The following is a 16,808-nucleotide window of genomic DNA, read 5'->3' on the forward strand; positions in this document are numbered from 1 at the left end:
AAGATAAAACCCATGTCTGTGCACTTTCAAATGAAATAGGGTAAAACAACTAAGCTACTTCAGCAGTTACTTAAAGGAAAAACAAAGTCTGAAATACTCAATTAGTTTTTAGGTAATAATTCAGACTTTCTCATGGTTTTGTTTTGCTTTGTCTATCCTCTATACACATACACTAAGGTAGAAGGAGAGTGAATGTCAGCTGGGAATGAGAGAGTGGTAAAGGACATGCAATGGTATAAACTATCTCTGCCATAACAGTCTCATGTGTAAGGATTTCAGGATTCATAAGCTCAGGGAATGTGTGGTCTGTGCTGTTCAGATAGACTTGGCAGGGTTGCTAATTGCTCTTAATTTACCTGGGTGCCCATGGACTAGCCAGTGAAATGAGCAAGTGCAGAAGGAAGTACAGGAGTTGTGGATATTTCATTAAAAAAAATGTAGCCACTAAGAAGAAAAAGTAGTCGTGCTCTTCTACAAGAAATATTTTATCCCCCAAAGAGGGAGATGTGGGCCAATTCATTCCTCAGCCTGGTAGTGTTCAAAGATATCTCTCAAGAGCATGCCATGAGTAATGGTGTGGGATGATCATAGGAGAGTTCCTCAAGAGTTGAGTTGCTATTAGAGGTTTCTGTCTTTTGTATTTGAGTGCAAAATGAAGCCCAACATGTGTCTGGATTTGTGCAGTCATGTTTGCATGATGCAAGAGAGAACAAGTATGGGGATCATGTCTTAGCTCAGTGCCAAGGGTTCCGAAAGAGGTGACAGCAGTAAGTGCAGATCCTGCTCCCTCTGTTACTTCACACTTTACCAGTAGCTAGTGCATGGGCTGACCTTGGACATGACATACCTGTGCTCAGCACTACCTTAAAGAGTGAGGCAGTGATCATGTGTGTCAGGAACACATGGCTAAGAGCAGAAGGCTGGCCCTGGGCAGAGATGCTCTATCTCTTGGAGCATATCCTTCCAGGATCAGGGCATGACCAGCTTGACAGCAGTGTTAGCACAGCAAATTGCCATGGTGGCCAGTGAGGTGCTGGTGGAGAGACACCCTGAGTCTCAGTCCTCCAAATGATTTCTTGTATTGCAAGGTCTTTTGGAACTCTTTCTATCAGCAATTGTATTTTAATAAGAAAACCGTCCCTTGAACTATGTATCCTTTCTCTTTCCAGCCATGTAGCTCATGCCTCTCTCTTTGGATTAACATAGCTTTCTTTGATAGTTGTAACAATTGCTTACAAGGAAAACAAATATTAGGAAGACAAGAGACATGTGATCTATGGTCACATATTTGTGCGCCTACAGATATGGCCCAATATTCAGGATTTTAGTCCTCTGATTTAATGAGCGTAACTTTTAAGAGCACTGTTAATACTGTGATATATGCAAGCAACAGGAGTACAGTTTCAGCTGATCATATTTGTCATGTTATGTAATGAAATTTCTTCTTCTTTTAAAGACATTATTATCTGCATCAGCATTAAGCATGTGTAACATTATTACTTGTTATGTTTGTTGTCCAGGGGCCCCAGCCAAGACTGGGACTCCCGCTGTGGTAAGTGCTGTATAAACACGCACAATCTAAGGAAAGATAGGACCTGAAAAAAGACACAAAGGAGAAAACAAAATAAATTTGTTTTGATAGGACACATCTCCACTGTTTAACTGTTGTAAAAATTGGTAGATCGCCTATTTGTGCCTCAAGCTGTCATTAATTATCTGACTTCTTTTTGTAAGCAAAACAGCAAAAATGGATTCTGAGTAATGATTTAGATTAAAAAAGGAGATATGTGTGTATATTCATTAGGGAATTCAATGTTGAAGTTGCTTCTGGGTAGGAAGGTCAGAGTCTTCTAGGGCATCTGGGAGCATGATCTGCTGGTAGAACAGGAAAGCAAAGGAGAACCATGACAAAACTTAAGTCAGACATCCAGTGGAAATACTGGTTTGATTTGCTGAAACACTGGGACTCAGGGGAAGATTTAAGGGATAAATTCCAGTATGTATTTAGAATCATAGAATGGTTTAGATTGGAAGGGACCCTGAAAGATCACCTAGTCCAGCCCCTCTGCAACATGGAGAGACACCTTCAACTGGATCAGGTTGTTCAGATCTCTGTCCAATCTGACCTTGAATGTTTCCAGGGATGGAGCATCTATCACCTCAACTGGGAAGATGGGTTAGAAAAATTACTTTCAAATATGATATTTTCACTTAGTTGGAGAGTATTGCACAACACATACAGATTGCTCCCAAAGGAGTGAATAAGAAAGAAGGGCTCACAAGTCTGCTGTCACTGTGTTACTCAGTGCATATCTGGTAAAAGTGAAGACCCAGTACTGTAGCATCAGTGAGAGTGATAGTGTTGTGTTGAATTTTTTAGCAGTGTCAGATAATATGGAGAGCACTGAGTTTTCTGTTTTCATAAAACAGAATCGTAGAATCAGCCGGGTCAGAAGGGACCTCTGAGATCATCAAGTCCAACCCCTGATCCACTACTGCTGTGGTTACTAGACCATGGCACTAAGTGCCACATCCAATCTCATAGAATCATAGAATCATAGAATAGATTGGGTTGGAAAAGACCTCCAAGATCATCAAGTCCAACCCCTGATCCAACTCCAATTACTATATCATGGCACTAAGGGCCACGTCCAATCTCTTTTTAAAAACCTCCAGGGATGGAGAATCCACCACTTCCCTGGGCAGCCCATTCCAATGTCTGATTACCCTCTCTATAAAGAATTTCTTCCTAATATCTAATCTAAACCTCCCCTGGCAGAGCTAAAGACCATGCCCTCTTGTCTTACTGATAGCTGCCTGGGAGAAGAGACTGACCCCCATCTGGCTACAACCTCCTTTCAGGGAGCTGTAGAGAGTGATGAGGTCTCCCCTGAGCCTCTTCTTCTCCAGGCTAAACAAGCCCAACTCCCTCAGCATCTCCTCATAGGACTTGTGCTTGAGTCCCTTCATCAGCCTTGTTGCTCTTCTCTGGACCTGCTCCAGCACCTCCATGTCCTTCCTGAACTGAGGGGCCCAGAACTGGACACAGCACTCGAGGTGTGGCCTCACCAGTGCTGAGTACGGGGGAAGAATCACTTCCCTGGTCCTGCTGGCCACACTGTTTCTGATCCAGGCCAGGATGCCATTGGCCTTCTTGGCCCCCTGGGCATGCTGCTGGCTCCTGTCCAGCTTCCCATCAATCCAAATTCCCAGGTCCCTTTCTGCCACTCTGTGCCCAGCCTGTAGCGCTGCAGGTGGTTGTTGTGGCCAAAGCGCAGGACCCAGCACTTGGCTTTGTTGAACCTCATCCTGTTAGAATCAACCCAACTTTCCAGTCTGTCCAAGTCCCTCTGCAGAGCCCTCCTGCCTTCCAGCTGATTGACACTCACCCCCAGCTTAGTGTCATCTGCAAATTTGCTGATGATGGACTCAGTCCCCTCATCTAAATTGTCAATAAAGATATTAAACAGAACTGGGCCCAACACTGATCCCTGGGGGACACCACTGGTGACCGGCTGCCAACTTGATGTAGCACCATTCACCACCACTCTCTGGGCCTGGCCCTCCAGCCAGTTCCTGACCCAGTACAGAGTGCCCCTGTCCAAGCCATGGGCTGCCAGCTTTTTCAGGAGTATGCTGTGGGAGACGGTGTCAAAGGCTTTGCTGAAGTCCAGATAGACCACATCCACAGCCTTCCCCTCATCCACCAGGCGGGTCACCTGATCATAAAAGGAGATCAGGTTGGTCAGACAGGACCTGCCCTTCCTAAACCCGTGCTGGCTGGGTCTGATCCCTTGTCCATCCTGTAGGTGCTGTGTGATTGTACTTAGGATGATCTGCTCCATAAAGGATGATCTGCTCCATAGTTTTGTCTGCTCATAGATGATGATGATACATCCAAGGGAAAGTGTGCACTAGGTAGGGAGATAAAAAGTGACAAAAACCAGTGATGATAAGAAACACAACCATTGCAATGCTTGAGACCTCATATTGAATTGAAAGGAAAAATTAAAATTACAGGGAGCTCAACTGCAGATAAGGTCACCAGATTATTGATACTCTTAAAGATTAATTTTCATTTTTTTCTAGTAGTCTAAGCACAAGCAAGATAATTAAGCCTCGGATGTTATTTTGTTACTTGATTTCAAAACTTTTAAGTGCTTTATGTAGTTAGATTTTGGATATGAAAGTGCTTGCAGACCCATATCAGCTGAAAGAAGGGACTAAAATCTTTAGTGCAGAATCTGGACAACACTTGCAAGAGTTCTTGTCACTATAATGACTGTATTATCACAAAAAGACAGTGGTTGTTTTGTCAGGGTGACTTGATTTTCAATGCTAACATAACCTGTTTTCTGATAGCAACACTAGTAAATTTTTTATTTTTTTTCCATTTTTCCTTCTGGTTACAAATACATCTCATAGGGTCTGCCAAACTTTAAATGATCATGGTGTTAATAAGTGATTTCTTATTAATGGATGGGTTTTCTTTTCCATTTGTCTATTAATTTCATTTAATGAATTTGTTTTTGTGACTCATTTGTTCATTTGTCTCAGAGACAGGAGTATTAATAAGGAGAGAAAACAAAATCAGGTTGTTGAGACAGAAATCTGTGGAGTGTCTTTCAGGAAATGTTGAAGAGAGGCTGAGATACCAGCACACCAAATCTCATCAGTTTCTGTTAGTTGTTTCAACTAAAGAAGTGACTGAAATACAGATTTGCTAACAGAAGATACTTTCTGTTCATTTTAACATTTAATAAGGACCATGAATCTGAGATATGAAAAGAAGAATTCTGCTGTAAGGTCTACAATATTGCTGAAAAAAAAGAGCAGAGATAAAGACAGCCACCAGTGATACAAGAGTTCTGCTATGCCTAAAGTACTAATTCTTCCTTTATCTGATCTGTGGCAGCTAGCAGAGTTGATAATTGGTGTTCTATACAGAAAGTAACCTTTTCTGGAAAAAAATAGGAGTGGTGTTTTCTGTTATTTTAGATGAAGAAGCAAAGACCATTTTTCTGACAGTGATTGTGTGTCAAGAGTCAACAGTATGTTAGAAATGCTAATAAAGAAAAATGTACAAGTGCACTTTATTGCTATCAGTTCATCCTGATATCATTCAGTTACCTTTAGGGCTTTAATGTATTGCAATGGAGTTGAAAATACAACTTTTTTTTTTTTTGTATTTTTAAACTATTATTTGAAGTATTACCTGAAATTTTCTAATGAAAATTAGATTCTTAAGGAACTGCCTTCAGTTTTTACAATGTTGAGATTTAACTCCTCTTCAGCCTTAGAGGTTAGTATATAGGATTCATTTGGACTTTCAAAGACCTTTGACATAGTGTCTTATAAAGTTGTAAAAAAGCTACTCACTGAAGCACCATTGTGGATCGCAAATTAAAGACAAATGAAGATGAAAAGATTAATTTTCAACATGACAAATTGTGATCAACTGTTCATCCTGGATGTCTCTGAGGACAAATCAGAAGCGGCCAAAAATAAAACATGGTTTTGTGAAAAGAGTAATACAGAGAATACAAGTGATGCATTATCTTTCATTGCTGGTCATAATGTGTTTGGCTCTGGTGGCTCTGGTAGCCTCATTTTTATAAAAAGGAATTTTAGAAGGTAAGGAGGTGATAAGAGGTAGGAGATAAGCTTTATGAGAGAAGACTGCTTTTTATTCTTGTGGCTTAGACCTCTAAAACAAGTGAGAGATATTCTCTTCTTTTACTTTAGAAAGGAAACAAACAATACAGTAGAAAAACTGTTCTAGAAGCATACCCAGTAATTGATGTTACAGGGACGATAAATTTGTAGTTCAAATGAAAATCCAGTGTAAGTCATCACTCAGTGAAACGGACAAAATCCTTGCCTTCATAAATATGTCTCTGATAACAGTGTTGTGAAGCTTTTCTCTTTTATTTCCTCCGCAAGGAAGGGGCTCTTTCCAAATCTGATATTGCTGAAATATATTTCAAGGCAGGGTGAACTTTGAGACCTTGTTTTCAGAAGAGTCATGTAATCTGCTTTTAGTTGTAGGTTTTGTCCATCTGAGTGTCCATACAGGGCATTTTGTTTCTCTGAAGCAACTGGTATTGGCCACAGCTGGAGATGAGATCAATGTTTCTCAGACTCAGCTGCACTGTTTTTGAGCTCAACAGGGCTGCGAATTAGGGAGCTTGTGGTGCCTCACAAGTCAATAGTCAGCAAGGTGTCAATTGTGCCTGGCTTGGTATCGTCTCAGCTTCTCACAGGACCAACTGCAGTGATTGGTTGTACATGTACTGAAGCACCAGCAATTGCAAAATGTATGCCAAGTCCCGGTGGACATGGACAGCAGGACTGACCTGGTCTTACAGGAGAATCAAAATGTGGGGAGTTGGGAAGAGAACTGACGAAAAAGATTCATGGTGAGGAGGGAAGGTCAGAGAAAAAAGGGTGGACAGAATTAAATCCAGAGGGATAAGTTTTAGAGAAAGGAGAAAGAGAGCCACAGAACTGCTAGAATTAGCAGTCCTAAGGAAAGCAGCACAGGAAGGTGGGAGGACAGACAAGCAGAGTATCAGGTACTTCCATGGTAAGCAATTCACTTTCAGGAAATTCATTGTTTGCTTAATCATTCTCTAATTTCCTAGGACTTGCTGGCTGAGTGCTTTGAACATATTTGTATAAGGTGTGGAGCTGAAACATGGCCTAAGTTGTTCAGATATACTTCAAAAAATGTTTAAAGCACTCACTCAGTTTGTTCCGAATAGTCTCACCAATAATTTGTGGCTCATGCTTAGCTCAGTAACAATCAGTAGTTCAAGGTCTAAATTTAAGATGAATTGTTCCTGATACTAGTTCATGAACTGTTGTACTGTATTTTGTCTGTTATGCAAGAAGCCCCAAGTTCCACCTTTTCTGAACAGAGCCCTCAATGTCACAAGCCTGTTTTCAAAATTACATAGAAGTGTCCTTTTTGCTTACCTGCATGGTGTGGCTTTCAGATACCTGTTTATCTTCTAGGTGTGAGTGAATCAAGTGAATAGCTGAATTGGTACGTGCTGGCGCTGAGAAGTACGTCTCACACAACTTACGGTGCTCAAAACCCTCTGCTGCATCACAATCTCCTTCTGAGCCGGTAAAGAAAGTAAACAGTAGCAGCGTTTAATACATATGGAGGTTACAGAAGACAATTAGATTGTAATGTAGACTTGTATTGACAACTCAGTCATAGCTCTGAAGGAGAGCTTCTTCCTGTTTAATCTGGTGCCTACGAGCACTTACAATGTATTTCTGATGTTGGTTGGTAGCTATATCTGCAGAGGAAGACCTGTAGTTAAGGAGAGGGACAGACTTCCCGAAGAGCTGATGTGATGATTGGTGAATAGCTGCTCAGTGTCTTCTTTTCATTTCTTCAGCACAATGTTGAATTTTCCTATACAAGACTGTAGAACAAGAACCTTCCAGACCATCATCACAAATTAAAAGTTTACTTGTGTAAAAATACAGGAGATTATTAGAATTGACAGAGACCATGGAAATATTTTTACATTGGCATTAAACTTTGTATAATCCCTAATTCTCTGAGCAAGGGCTTCATCTCTTTGGTTTGCCTTTTTTTTATAGGGAAAAAAAAACTGAAAGAAACAAATTTTACTGGTATAAAGCCCATAAAAATGCAGGCAGGTGTATTGACTCCTGCAGTTGGAATGGAGTGATAGCACAAGCTGGTATACCCAAGTGTGGAGAAACAAGGAGGGATATAAACTGGCTGCCTCATTAAGCACAGCAAGTCCCTTGTGGTGTCTACAGCCCACCAGCGCTTAATTCACTGCCATAGCAGTGCCAGGTCGATTTTATAGCTAGCATGGATTATTTGTGTTACAGAATCATAGCTCTGATTTTAGAATAAGGCCTCTAGTTTACCAAGACAACTTCTAAGTCATGCAATTGCTTTTGGAAATTATTCTGTTTGCATTGATACCGTGTTTCTGTATGATCAGCCTCATTTCAGAGTATTGGTTTCCGTGGCTTGATGACCTGCACCCACTCTATTCAAATGTTTTCCTCATAAATTCTATGCTGTATGTTGATACTTATCTTTTCATGTACTAAAATATGCCCCTTTCATTTTTTTCCTCACAGAAATAAAGAATAGCTTTGTATTATTTTACATTATAATAAAGGATGTGAAGAATTTCGAGAGTCTTCTGTGTTTCTGCATAGTGAAAAGGTCTTGAGAACATTTCATCAACAGATTGATAAAGCACAGTCTGTTGCTGGTTGTGTGTCCCCATGGATGGGTGTTGGCATCACCAGAAGTTTATTCATGAGAAACTTCATTTGTTTTCAACTGAGTGAGTTTTCATTTACGAATTTGTACATGAGGAATGTTTTCTGTTGACTGTTGCCTGGCATGCCCTGCATTGTTATTTCTCCCAGGGCATAAATGATTTGAGATGCAAGCCATCAACCGCAATTTTAAATGACAAATAAGTAACAGCAAATAGTTTTCTGGCTGACCAGTAGGTTGGAATCTGTATTTGAATTTGTCAAAGAACTCACAGATAGATCTACAATAATCACAACCACTTGGAAATGGTTTGTGAGCAAAACCAGGACTTCCTCATCAGATATCATGTTCATGATGCATAAATCAATTCACTCTAGTATTCTGAGGCAACTTATACTGGTTGTTATAGCATATAAGAAGTTCTCACTGGTTTGAATTACTTTTTACTTGCTCAGATCTCTATGACAGATGATTGTCTACGTAGCTGTAGCTATACTCAATAGTTGACAACAACAACATAATAGAGGGAGAATCTTAAATAGAAATAATAAGCTAAATCTGAGCAAAAGTAAACCAACAATAAATATCTGCAAGTAATTCCCAACAGTAATTTCTGAAGGTTACAGATTGCTCCAAGTGAAGCACCTTGCATAGCTTGAATTAAACAGGGCAAGTAGTTAATGAGAAGCAAAACTGTAATAGTAGAAAAATAGACAAGATAGCCCATTCTCATCTCTAGTTGAGGCAGTTGCAAGTGTATATTGCTGGTGTAAACATCATGTGCATTTTCTGATTTTGAATTACCTTTTACGTCTAGGCATTGCTTTCTTCTTTAGGTAACTTAACTAAAATAAAAGGTTAGATATATTATATAATGCAAAGAGGCAAAACAAAGTATCTGTATGCTAGAATTGTTCAAAGGAGTTATCTGCTATTATGCTATCAGATAGGAATAGTTTGTCAGGTTTTATCTGGTAAAAGTAGGTGATAACTTGCACATTGTATCACTGATTGTTTGCTCTCATAGTACATTTGTGAAATGCTGTTCTTTGAGCCAATTATTTGAGCTACTATAGGAAAGAGTGAAATAATTTTAGAGGACATTAGATATTGTAATAAGAAAGAACTCTTCTGAATACTTTTATGGGTCACTACAAGAATTATCCTTGCAAAAGGCAATGTGACTCCTTTTAAAAAGAAAGTGTTTCTTCAGAGGTTAAAACTGTATTGACAGCTTCTATGATTCAATAAGATTTTTTTTCAAGATAAAGCCTACATAATTTCAGATATTGCATGATTTCCCCTGAATAAATGAATGTCAGAAAATGGAAAAGGCTCATTTTCTAAGCCTAAGTGGCAATTTTCTTATTATACTGTCATATGGATAAAGTACTTGCCATTCTGAATTGTGCTGGCTCAGAAAAAAATTGGGCCAAGATTAATGAAATCAAAGAAAATAATATTTGTTTCCCTGGACATTTTATTGACATTCCTAAATGGCCTGTCAGATCTCTTTGCTAAGATCATTACATTTCTGATATGGTTTGATCCCTCATTTGAAGAGCCCAGACTTCAAGCCTGCCCTTCTGCTGGCTGCACCTTCTGAAGGGCATCAGGGCCTACTCTCAGTAGCACCATTTCAGAGGATGAATAGTACTGGATACATTAAAACATCTTAGAGAAGCCAGCAAACTGTATTCATAACTTCAGGAATTGTAGTAGATGTAGGTGCTCAGGCTGGGGCTCTGACCAGGGATAGGTTGAAGATGTGTGAGAGGTTAGTCTGTCTTGGCAGCTGGATGCTGAATGCAGACATGACCCCACTGTGCTGCCCAGATGTGGAGAAGAATAGGAACTGTATTCAGAAAGGATCAGTGTCTATTGGGTGACTTAAAAACAGTAAAACCAAGAGGAATTAATTGCCTAATTAAAAAGTGAATTGCCTTAATGGCTCTACAGGCACTTGAGGCAGGCCAGGGTCTGCCTAGCTTCAGAAACAAGTAGCTGAGATTAAATCAGCCTAAACTGTTTGCCTGGATTTCATTGTATTTCTTCACTCTACCATTGAAAGTTACTGTGAACCACATGCATCTCTATACCCTGAGTCTAGTTTGAATGCATGTGGACTAAACCTGAGAACATAATATCGATTGTACATGGAGGGCAGAGGCATTGGGATGTAGGGTAGGGGGAGTGAGTATGAGTGCAGTGTCAAAGTGACTTTTGTTGATGCTGTCAAAAATGTCAGGACAGGAGTAAGGATAACAATATCAGAGCATCAACTTGATAGAGGTTGAAGTGTATCAGGCTATTGATGTCAAATAAGTTGACATGCAGTTGCATGTGCAACTTTTCTATGTACATGCAAATGCTTGTGGTAGTAGCTACACATACATGCATATGATTATTTTTTTTCAGGAACATCTAATGTCTGTCTGCACATACAAGGCAAAACTATTTGTCTACAGAGGCTTGCATGATGCATCCAGGATAAGCCCGTGAGGCATATGGACAGAAAAGCAAGTGCTGGGTATGAATTCTTGCTCACATTGTCAAGAAAGCCTTTGAGGTCAAGACAGGGCTGGGCATAGGACTAAACTGTGCAATGAAACTAGAGAGCATGCGTAACAGTATAATGAGAAATATTTACTCTTAAAATGAAATTTGCCATTGACTCGTTATTTAACACACTTATAGCATATATTTGTAAAGGTATCTTACACTTCTCTTACTGTAGCTCCCCTGTTGGAGCCATGACATAATGTGGTATGAACCTTTTAGTGTCCTGTACCAAAGCAGACTGTAATCCAGTACAGCTGGGTATCTTCAGATGGAAAAGCAGATGTCCTAGGTTAACAGTATGGCTGACAGAAATGGTGGCATGAGATAAAAAAGAGAATCCAGTAATTTCTAGTTTCCTATTAAACCTGAATATAATGCCAAAGCTGGTGCTTAGCAGTGCAGAAAAAATTCTAAGTTTTGACAGACTATTTTCTCACCTTTCTTGTAAGATGCAGGAAATCATGCATCCTTTGTGTTTACACTGGCCCAAGGGCTTCAGTGATAGTCCTATAAAGATAAAAGATACATTTCTTATTAAAAAGGCTTTTTCTTTTTTTTTTTAACAGTTTTGCAAAACAAATATTTTTTCAAATTTTCTATGAAAGTTTAAGCTTCTTTCCCTGTACTTTTATTATTTGCACTTTTTTGGAACATCTGAACTTTTTAATGTCTACTGCAATTTCCTCAGAATTTGGCTAGCCTTCCAGAAGCAGATGTAATTCAGCAGCTTCTTTATTATCAAAACTGAAGATTTAATTCTGAAAATGAAGTATGCAACTTCATTGTTCTGATAGAAATATTTTGGTTTTTTTTCAGTAACTCAGAGGGATAAAAAAGTTAAAACTCTTCTAAGTGTTACTGAAAAGAAGTCTAGGGGAAGCAGGAGGAAGGGTGGGGATTTCTACTAAGTTTCAATTTTATGTAAAGCCTGGGTGTGTGCATTAAAAAGCTACTGCTTTAGAAAGATGAAAAAGCTCATTGTTTTCCATCTTTCTGTCACATTATTAAGATTCTGTCAGTCACAAGAAGTGTGTAGTCATACGTACATGCAGGACACATGCATGACAGTTCTGTATGGGGAGTAAGAGCATTCATGGTAGATATAAATGTCTGCTTTATGACAAGTAAGTTGGAAGCTCAAGATGACCAGGTCATAAGATATTTATTTACAGAAGGTGGCAGAACTATGGGCAAACCAAACTTTCAGTTTTTTTGAAATAGCAAGGCTATGTGTACACAAGGCTCCCCAGTGGAGTGGTGACCCTCTGTAATGTGAGGCAGAGCCTAAGTTTAGTAAATAGAGGCTTGGAGCCTCATGTTTTGTGCCAGGTCTCCCGGAGAGTGTAAATCACCACGTGATTGGTCTCCCTGCTGCTGTGATTGGCATTCCCTCTCACTTTATGCTGCTTTTCATAAAGCTTTATTGTACCAGCAACCAAAACATATGTGGAAAAGCTAACTGTAGCACCAATGATATAACAATCAAACCCAGAATTGGCCAGTAAGACTCAATATTTAGTTAATCATGAGGTACAGCCCATGTGAGTTTTGGTACTGTCAGACCTTATCACGTTTGATGTGCTTTAGGAAGATAAGAGCAATTGTACTTGACCAGAGTAGAGATCTACCCAGCTTGATATCCTGACTCCAAAACTGGCCTGAAGAAGAAGTTTATGAGAACAGAGAAAAATTATTTTCCCTAGTATTCTCCATTTTCTAGAGCTCTGCAGTTCAGGATTTTCTTGAACCAGGGATTATGTCTTTGTGTATATCAGCTTCATTACATCCTCAGGGATTTTTTCTAATTATTATCACTATGGTTTGTGAATTAAAAAGATAATTATCCATTATTTCTGAATATTTGAGGTATGTTTCGTTTCTCTCAAAGCAAAATTTAAAGTTTAGAGCCTCACAATTTGTAAGTTTTGGCTGAAATTTTAAAACCAGTTTAACCTAAATAATATAGGCAAATAATTTAGCTAGACTGCACTGCTGGGGTTTTTTTTGATGTTTGGTTTTGTTTTTTTTTAATTGAGACCAGAAATATCTTGTGGAAAGCTGTTTCTTCAGTGCACAAAGAACAAGAAAAAGCATCAGTGTGTTGATTTATCCGGGTTCCCATGGTGCCTCTGCAGCAGTCTGCAGTGTCACCCATTGCTGTTTCTTCGTGGAGACTAGAGACAGTAGTACTTATTGGAAAGGGAAAATGATAGAGAAAGTAATGTGTGGTTTAAAAAGGAGCAAGGTAATGGTTACAGTGGAAAATCTTGTCTTTCATGAAGTGCCTAGGACTGGTCCTTGTTTCTATCTAACTTCTCTGAAGAGTGAGAGCTTTCCAATATAACCCAAAATGAATGAAGTGGTTTGGTGGAGCAAATGCACACAAAACTAAGCTGTTGGCCAAGAAAAACAGTGAGAAAACATGAAAAAATAAAAATAATGGAAGCTCTGCAGAGCAGCTTTTTTCTTGTCACATGAAAATTACCTTTTAAGAAGTGCGTATGTTTTTCCGTTCCCTATTCTTAGTAGGAGAAATAGGGAAGGATGAGGACAGACTCAGGAACAGCTGCTGCTTTTCCTGAAGGCAGTCTGGTGCTGCTCCTGCTGATAGCAACTTGCAGTATCACCTTCGTGGCCTTTACCTTTTTCTCTTGCTTTCCCTTTCCCTTCAGACAGCAATCCCCCACCCTTCCTAAGGGCTTGGGCATGTCACCTGAATTTGTAACCCTTTCCTGAGCCAAGAATGCAACGATGTCTTGGAGGCTGGCAAGAGGTGGTGCTTCCCAAAGCAGTGGTTAAACTGGCAGGTGGGGAGCTTGCGGATCTGTCTTAATCTCTTTGCAGATGCCATGCTCTGCTTCCTGCCCCATCCCTCCCTAAGCACCACTTTTGTCACTGTGTACTGTCATCAGTATCTGAAAATGTTTTTTTTGATGCAATCCTTGACTAATGAAAAATTATGGAAGAAAATTTAAATGCATAAGAATTTTTTTAAGTGTTGAAGTGTTAATATGGTGAATGTCACTGAAGAGTTTCAGATAAGGATTTGATATTCAATCAAAAATCCCTTAATAATCTGGATTACTCAATACTGGATAATTTCTCAGGTTCCTTTTCTGGATTCAAGGCCCAGACATGTCTTAACTTCATATTAGATGAGGTGTTTGTCTAGAAAGTGTCCTCTCCACATTCCACTCTTTTCTTATCTTCTTTTCCCTCCTCTCACTTGTTGTTTTCAGACATGAAACTCAGATTGTGTGATGGGAGCTCTTGCTCTCTCCAGGTAGTTGTCAATTGTAGTGACCAGCGAAACAGAGCTGCTGGATGCACTGGACATCAAAAGAAGTGTCTAGATGCATTAAAAAACAACTTCCTAAAAAACCCACCAAGGTTAATGAGTTTTCCTCTTGCAATTGCAAAGTCATTTTGCTCTCTTCTTCCCTCTCCTTCCAACTTGTGTCATTTTAATCAAGTTTCTGTAAAATACTATTCTAAGTTGTTATATGCTGTGAGACTGATTATTTCTTACATGTAGAACGTGAGAAAGGAGAAGAGAAGTTGATTTTTGCAATTTCTGCAGGACAATATATTCACTTTTCTTAGCTCTCTGCTTGGTGACCTTATGTGTCGAGGATTATCATTTGATAAGAAAAGTAGGTATAATATTACCAATATTATTTGAAAGAGGTAAGTGATTGGAAGCTAAACCGCAGCCATCTCCTAACCAGACAGGAGGGCAAGCCCTGTTTTGTACTAGTCTGGGTATAAATTTTGTTACTACTTACAATTTTTGAATAGCAGAATGTCTTGCTGAGTACATTCATTAAAGCTGTGTTACTACCTCAGTCAGCCTCTAAATATCCTCAAACATCCTAGGAATCATGCTTATACACTGCCTCTGCTTGCTGATGTGCTATTATAAAACTTTAGCTGTCATTTTGGTATTTTAATGTTAGCCACTACGCAGTTCACAAATATTTAAAGAAAATCCTTAATGTCAAACCTTCCTTCCACATAATAAAGGTAATTTAATATTTCTCATTATATATTTGTTTTTTCACTGCTTTAACTCTCTATAAATCCTTATCCTGATTTAAAAATCACCCTATCATGCATTTGTAACAAATTTCTATTGATCTCTCTTTTGAGTAATTTCTTTCGCAATGGCAAGGGTAATGATCATATTTATTTTGGCACACACAACCTCCCTGCTGTGTAAACACACAGAGAGCTGGTTTTAGGAAGATCCTGTTTTTCCTGTGTAGGGGAGTGAAAAATGTCAGGTCCTAACCAGTTGAAACACCATTAAGAGTGAAGTAATTGGCAGGGACAGAAGTTCTCCCTGCGGGGTGTAAGCATGCAGCTCTGACACAAAACATAGCACCTCCTTCCTCCCTCCTGAGAACAGCAGAACCCATCAGCAGTTTGCCTCCTAAGTTTTCTTGCACCAGTTCAGAGAAATGCTGTGAAAAGCCATGACCCATGGTCTGACAGCACACCCAGAGCCTTCAGACTCCCTAATGAGCAGATTACCTGACTGAAGGTTCCTCTTCAGAGCATCAGAATTTGGTGCAGGGCTGCCCAGCGACCCCAAGCAGCAGCCACTTTGGTCCCCTTGAATATTAATTAACAGGGTTCAGGCCACAAGTGAGAGGTTGAGGAGATTAAGTTGCTAATGCAGCAAAACCCATGAGCTTTCACTTTGCACAGTAGGGAAATGTATGTGCTGATGGCAAGACAATCCAGGTTTTAAAAACTGGGCAAGGAGCCAAAACTGTCCTGTCTTTAAATTCAATCTCTGACATTTTCTCTGTAGTTGCATGCAGCCTGTTTCGCCTGTTCTATGCTACTCACCCTCCATGGAGCATAGGGATAGTAAATGGTCGGTATTGTTGAGATGAGAAAAGTCAAGTAATAGTAGCTTAATTCCTTCTCTATCTATCTGAAATGAATTTCTTATGCTTCTACCTAAATGCTTTTTCATGCATACAATCTATACAACAGAAATTTATAATCTATTAAAGAAAATTTACAGTCTCTTAAAGAACAAAGGGAAACATGGTGTAAATTTTCCGTACTGTTGTAGCAGCATATTTATTTGCACAGAATATATCAGGAAAAAAATTTTTGTTTTTTATACAGTGTTGTATAGTGTAATAAGAAGCAACTTGAGTCAACCACCTATACTTTAATTAAAATCTTATATTGCCAATTCATAATATCATATATGTTTCTATCCAAGTGGAATAATTTCTTCATAAATTTTCCTCATGACATGTCAATTTTTATCCTGTCTTATTATTTACCAGCCTACCTGCCTGACTTCTCTCAGCTGCGTTGGACAGGATACATCTCAAGGATGAAGGACTACCACCTCCCTAAGATCTTGTTTTATGGTGAACTTGCCACTGGCTGCCGCAAGAGAGGAGCCCCGAAGAGAAGATACAAGGACTCCCTGAAACGACATCTCAGCCTTGGCCATACTGATCAACATAACTGGTCTACTCTGGCCTTCAACCGGGAGGTCTGGAGACACACTATCCATAATGGTGCTGCTTCCTTTGCAAATGCACACAGGATCACTCTTGAGGAGAAAAGACAACACAGAAAGAATCATGTTCTGCTGATACTACCTAAGGAGTCTTTCTGCTGTGCCTTTTGCAACCAGATGCACCTGTCTCGCATTGACCTTCTTAGCCACCAGCGCGCTTGTAGCAAATGTGGGTAGAGCCCTTCCCAAATCTTCATTCACGAAGCCCAGCCATGCACCTGCCTGACTTCCACCTTGGTTGCCAGCCACTACTATCTGATATCTCTATTGCATTTTTATTGCCCTTGTTAATGGCATACTGGCACTTTTTGTTTTGTTCCCCTCGATATTGTCACCTCCCCTATGACTTCAAATAAACAGATTCTCCCGCTAAGCCTTTCAGCACCCTAACCTACTGTTGCTTTGCTG

General features: G+C 39.6%; 1 long non-coding RNA gene across 1 annotated transcript; it reads left to right on the forward strand.

Moving 5' to 3' along the window:
• The first annotated feature begins 6,179 nt into the window (after nt 1-6,179).
• LOC113943038 lies at nt 6,180-16,285 on the forward strand. The gene is made up of 3 exons (XR_003526167.1): nt 6,180-6,586; nt 7,018-7,141; nt 16,159-16,285. It is a non-coding gene; the product is annotated as an uncharacterized LOC113943038 (long non-coding RNA).
• The last annotated feature ends 523 nt before the right edge of the window (nt 16,286-16,808 follow it).

The sequence above is a fragment of the Corapipo altera genome, unplaced genomic scaffold (assembly GCF_003945725.1).
Source record: "Corapipo altera isolate COAL_440 unplaced genomic scaffold, ASM394572v1 2b, whole genome shotgun sequence".
NCBI classification, from domain to species: domain Eukaryota; kingdom Metazoa; phylum Chordata; class Aves; order Passeriformes; family Pipridae; genus Corapipo; species Corapipo altera.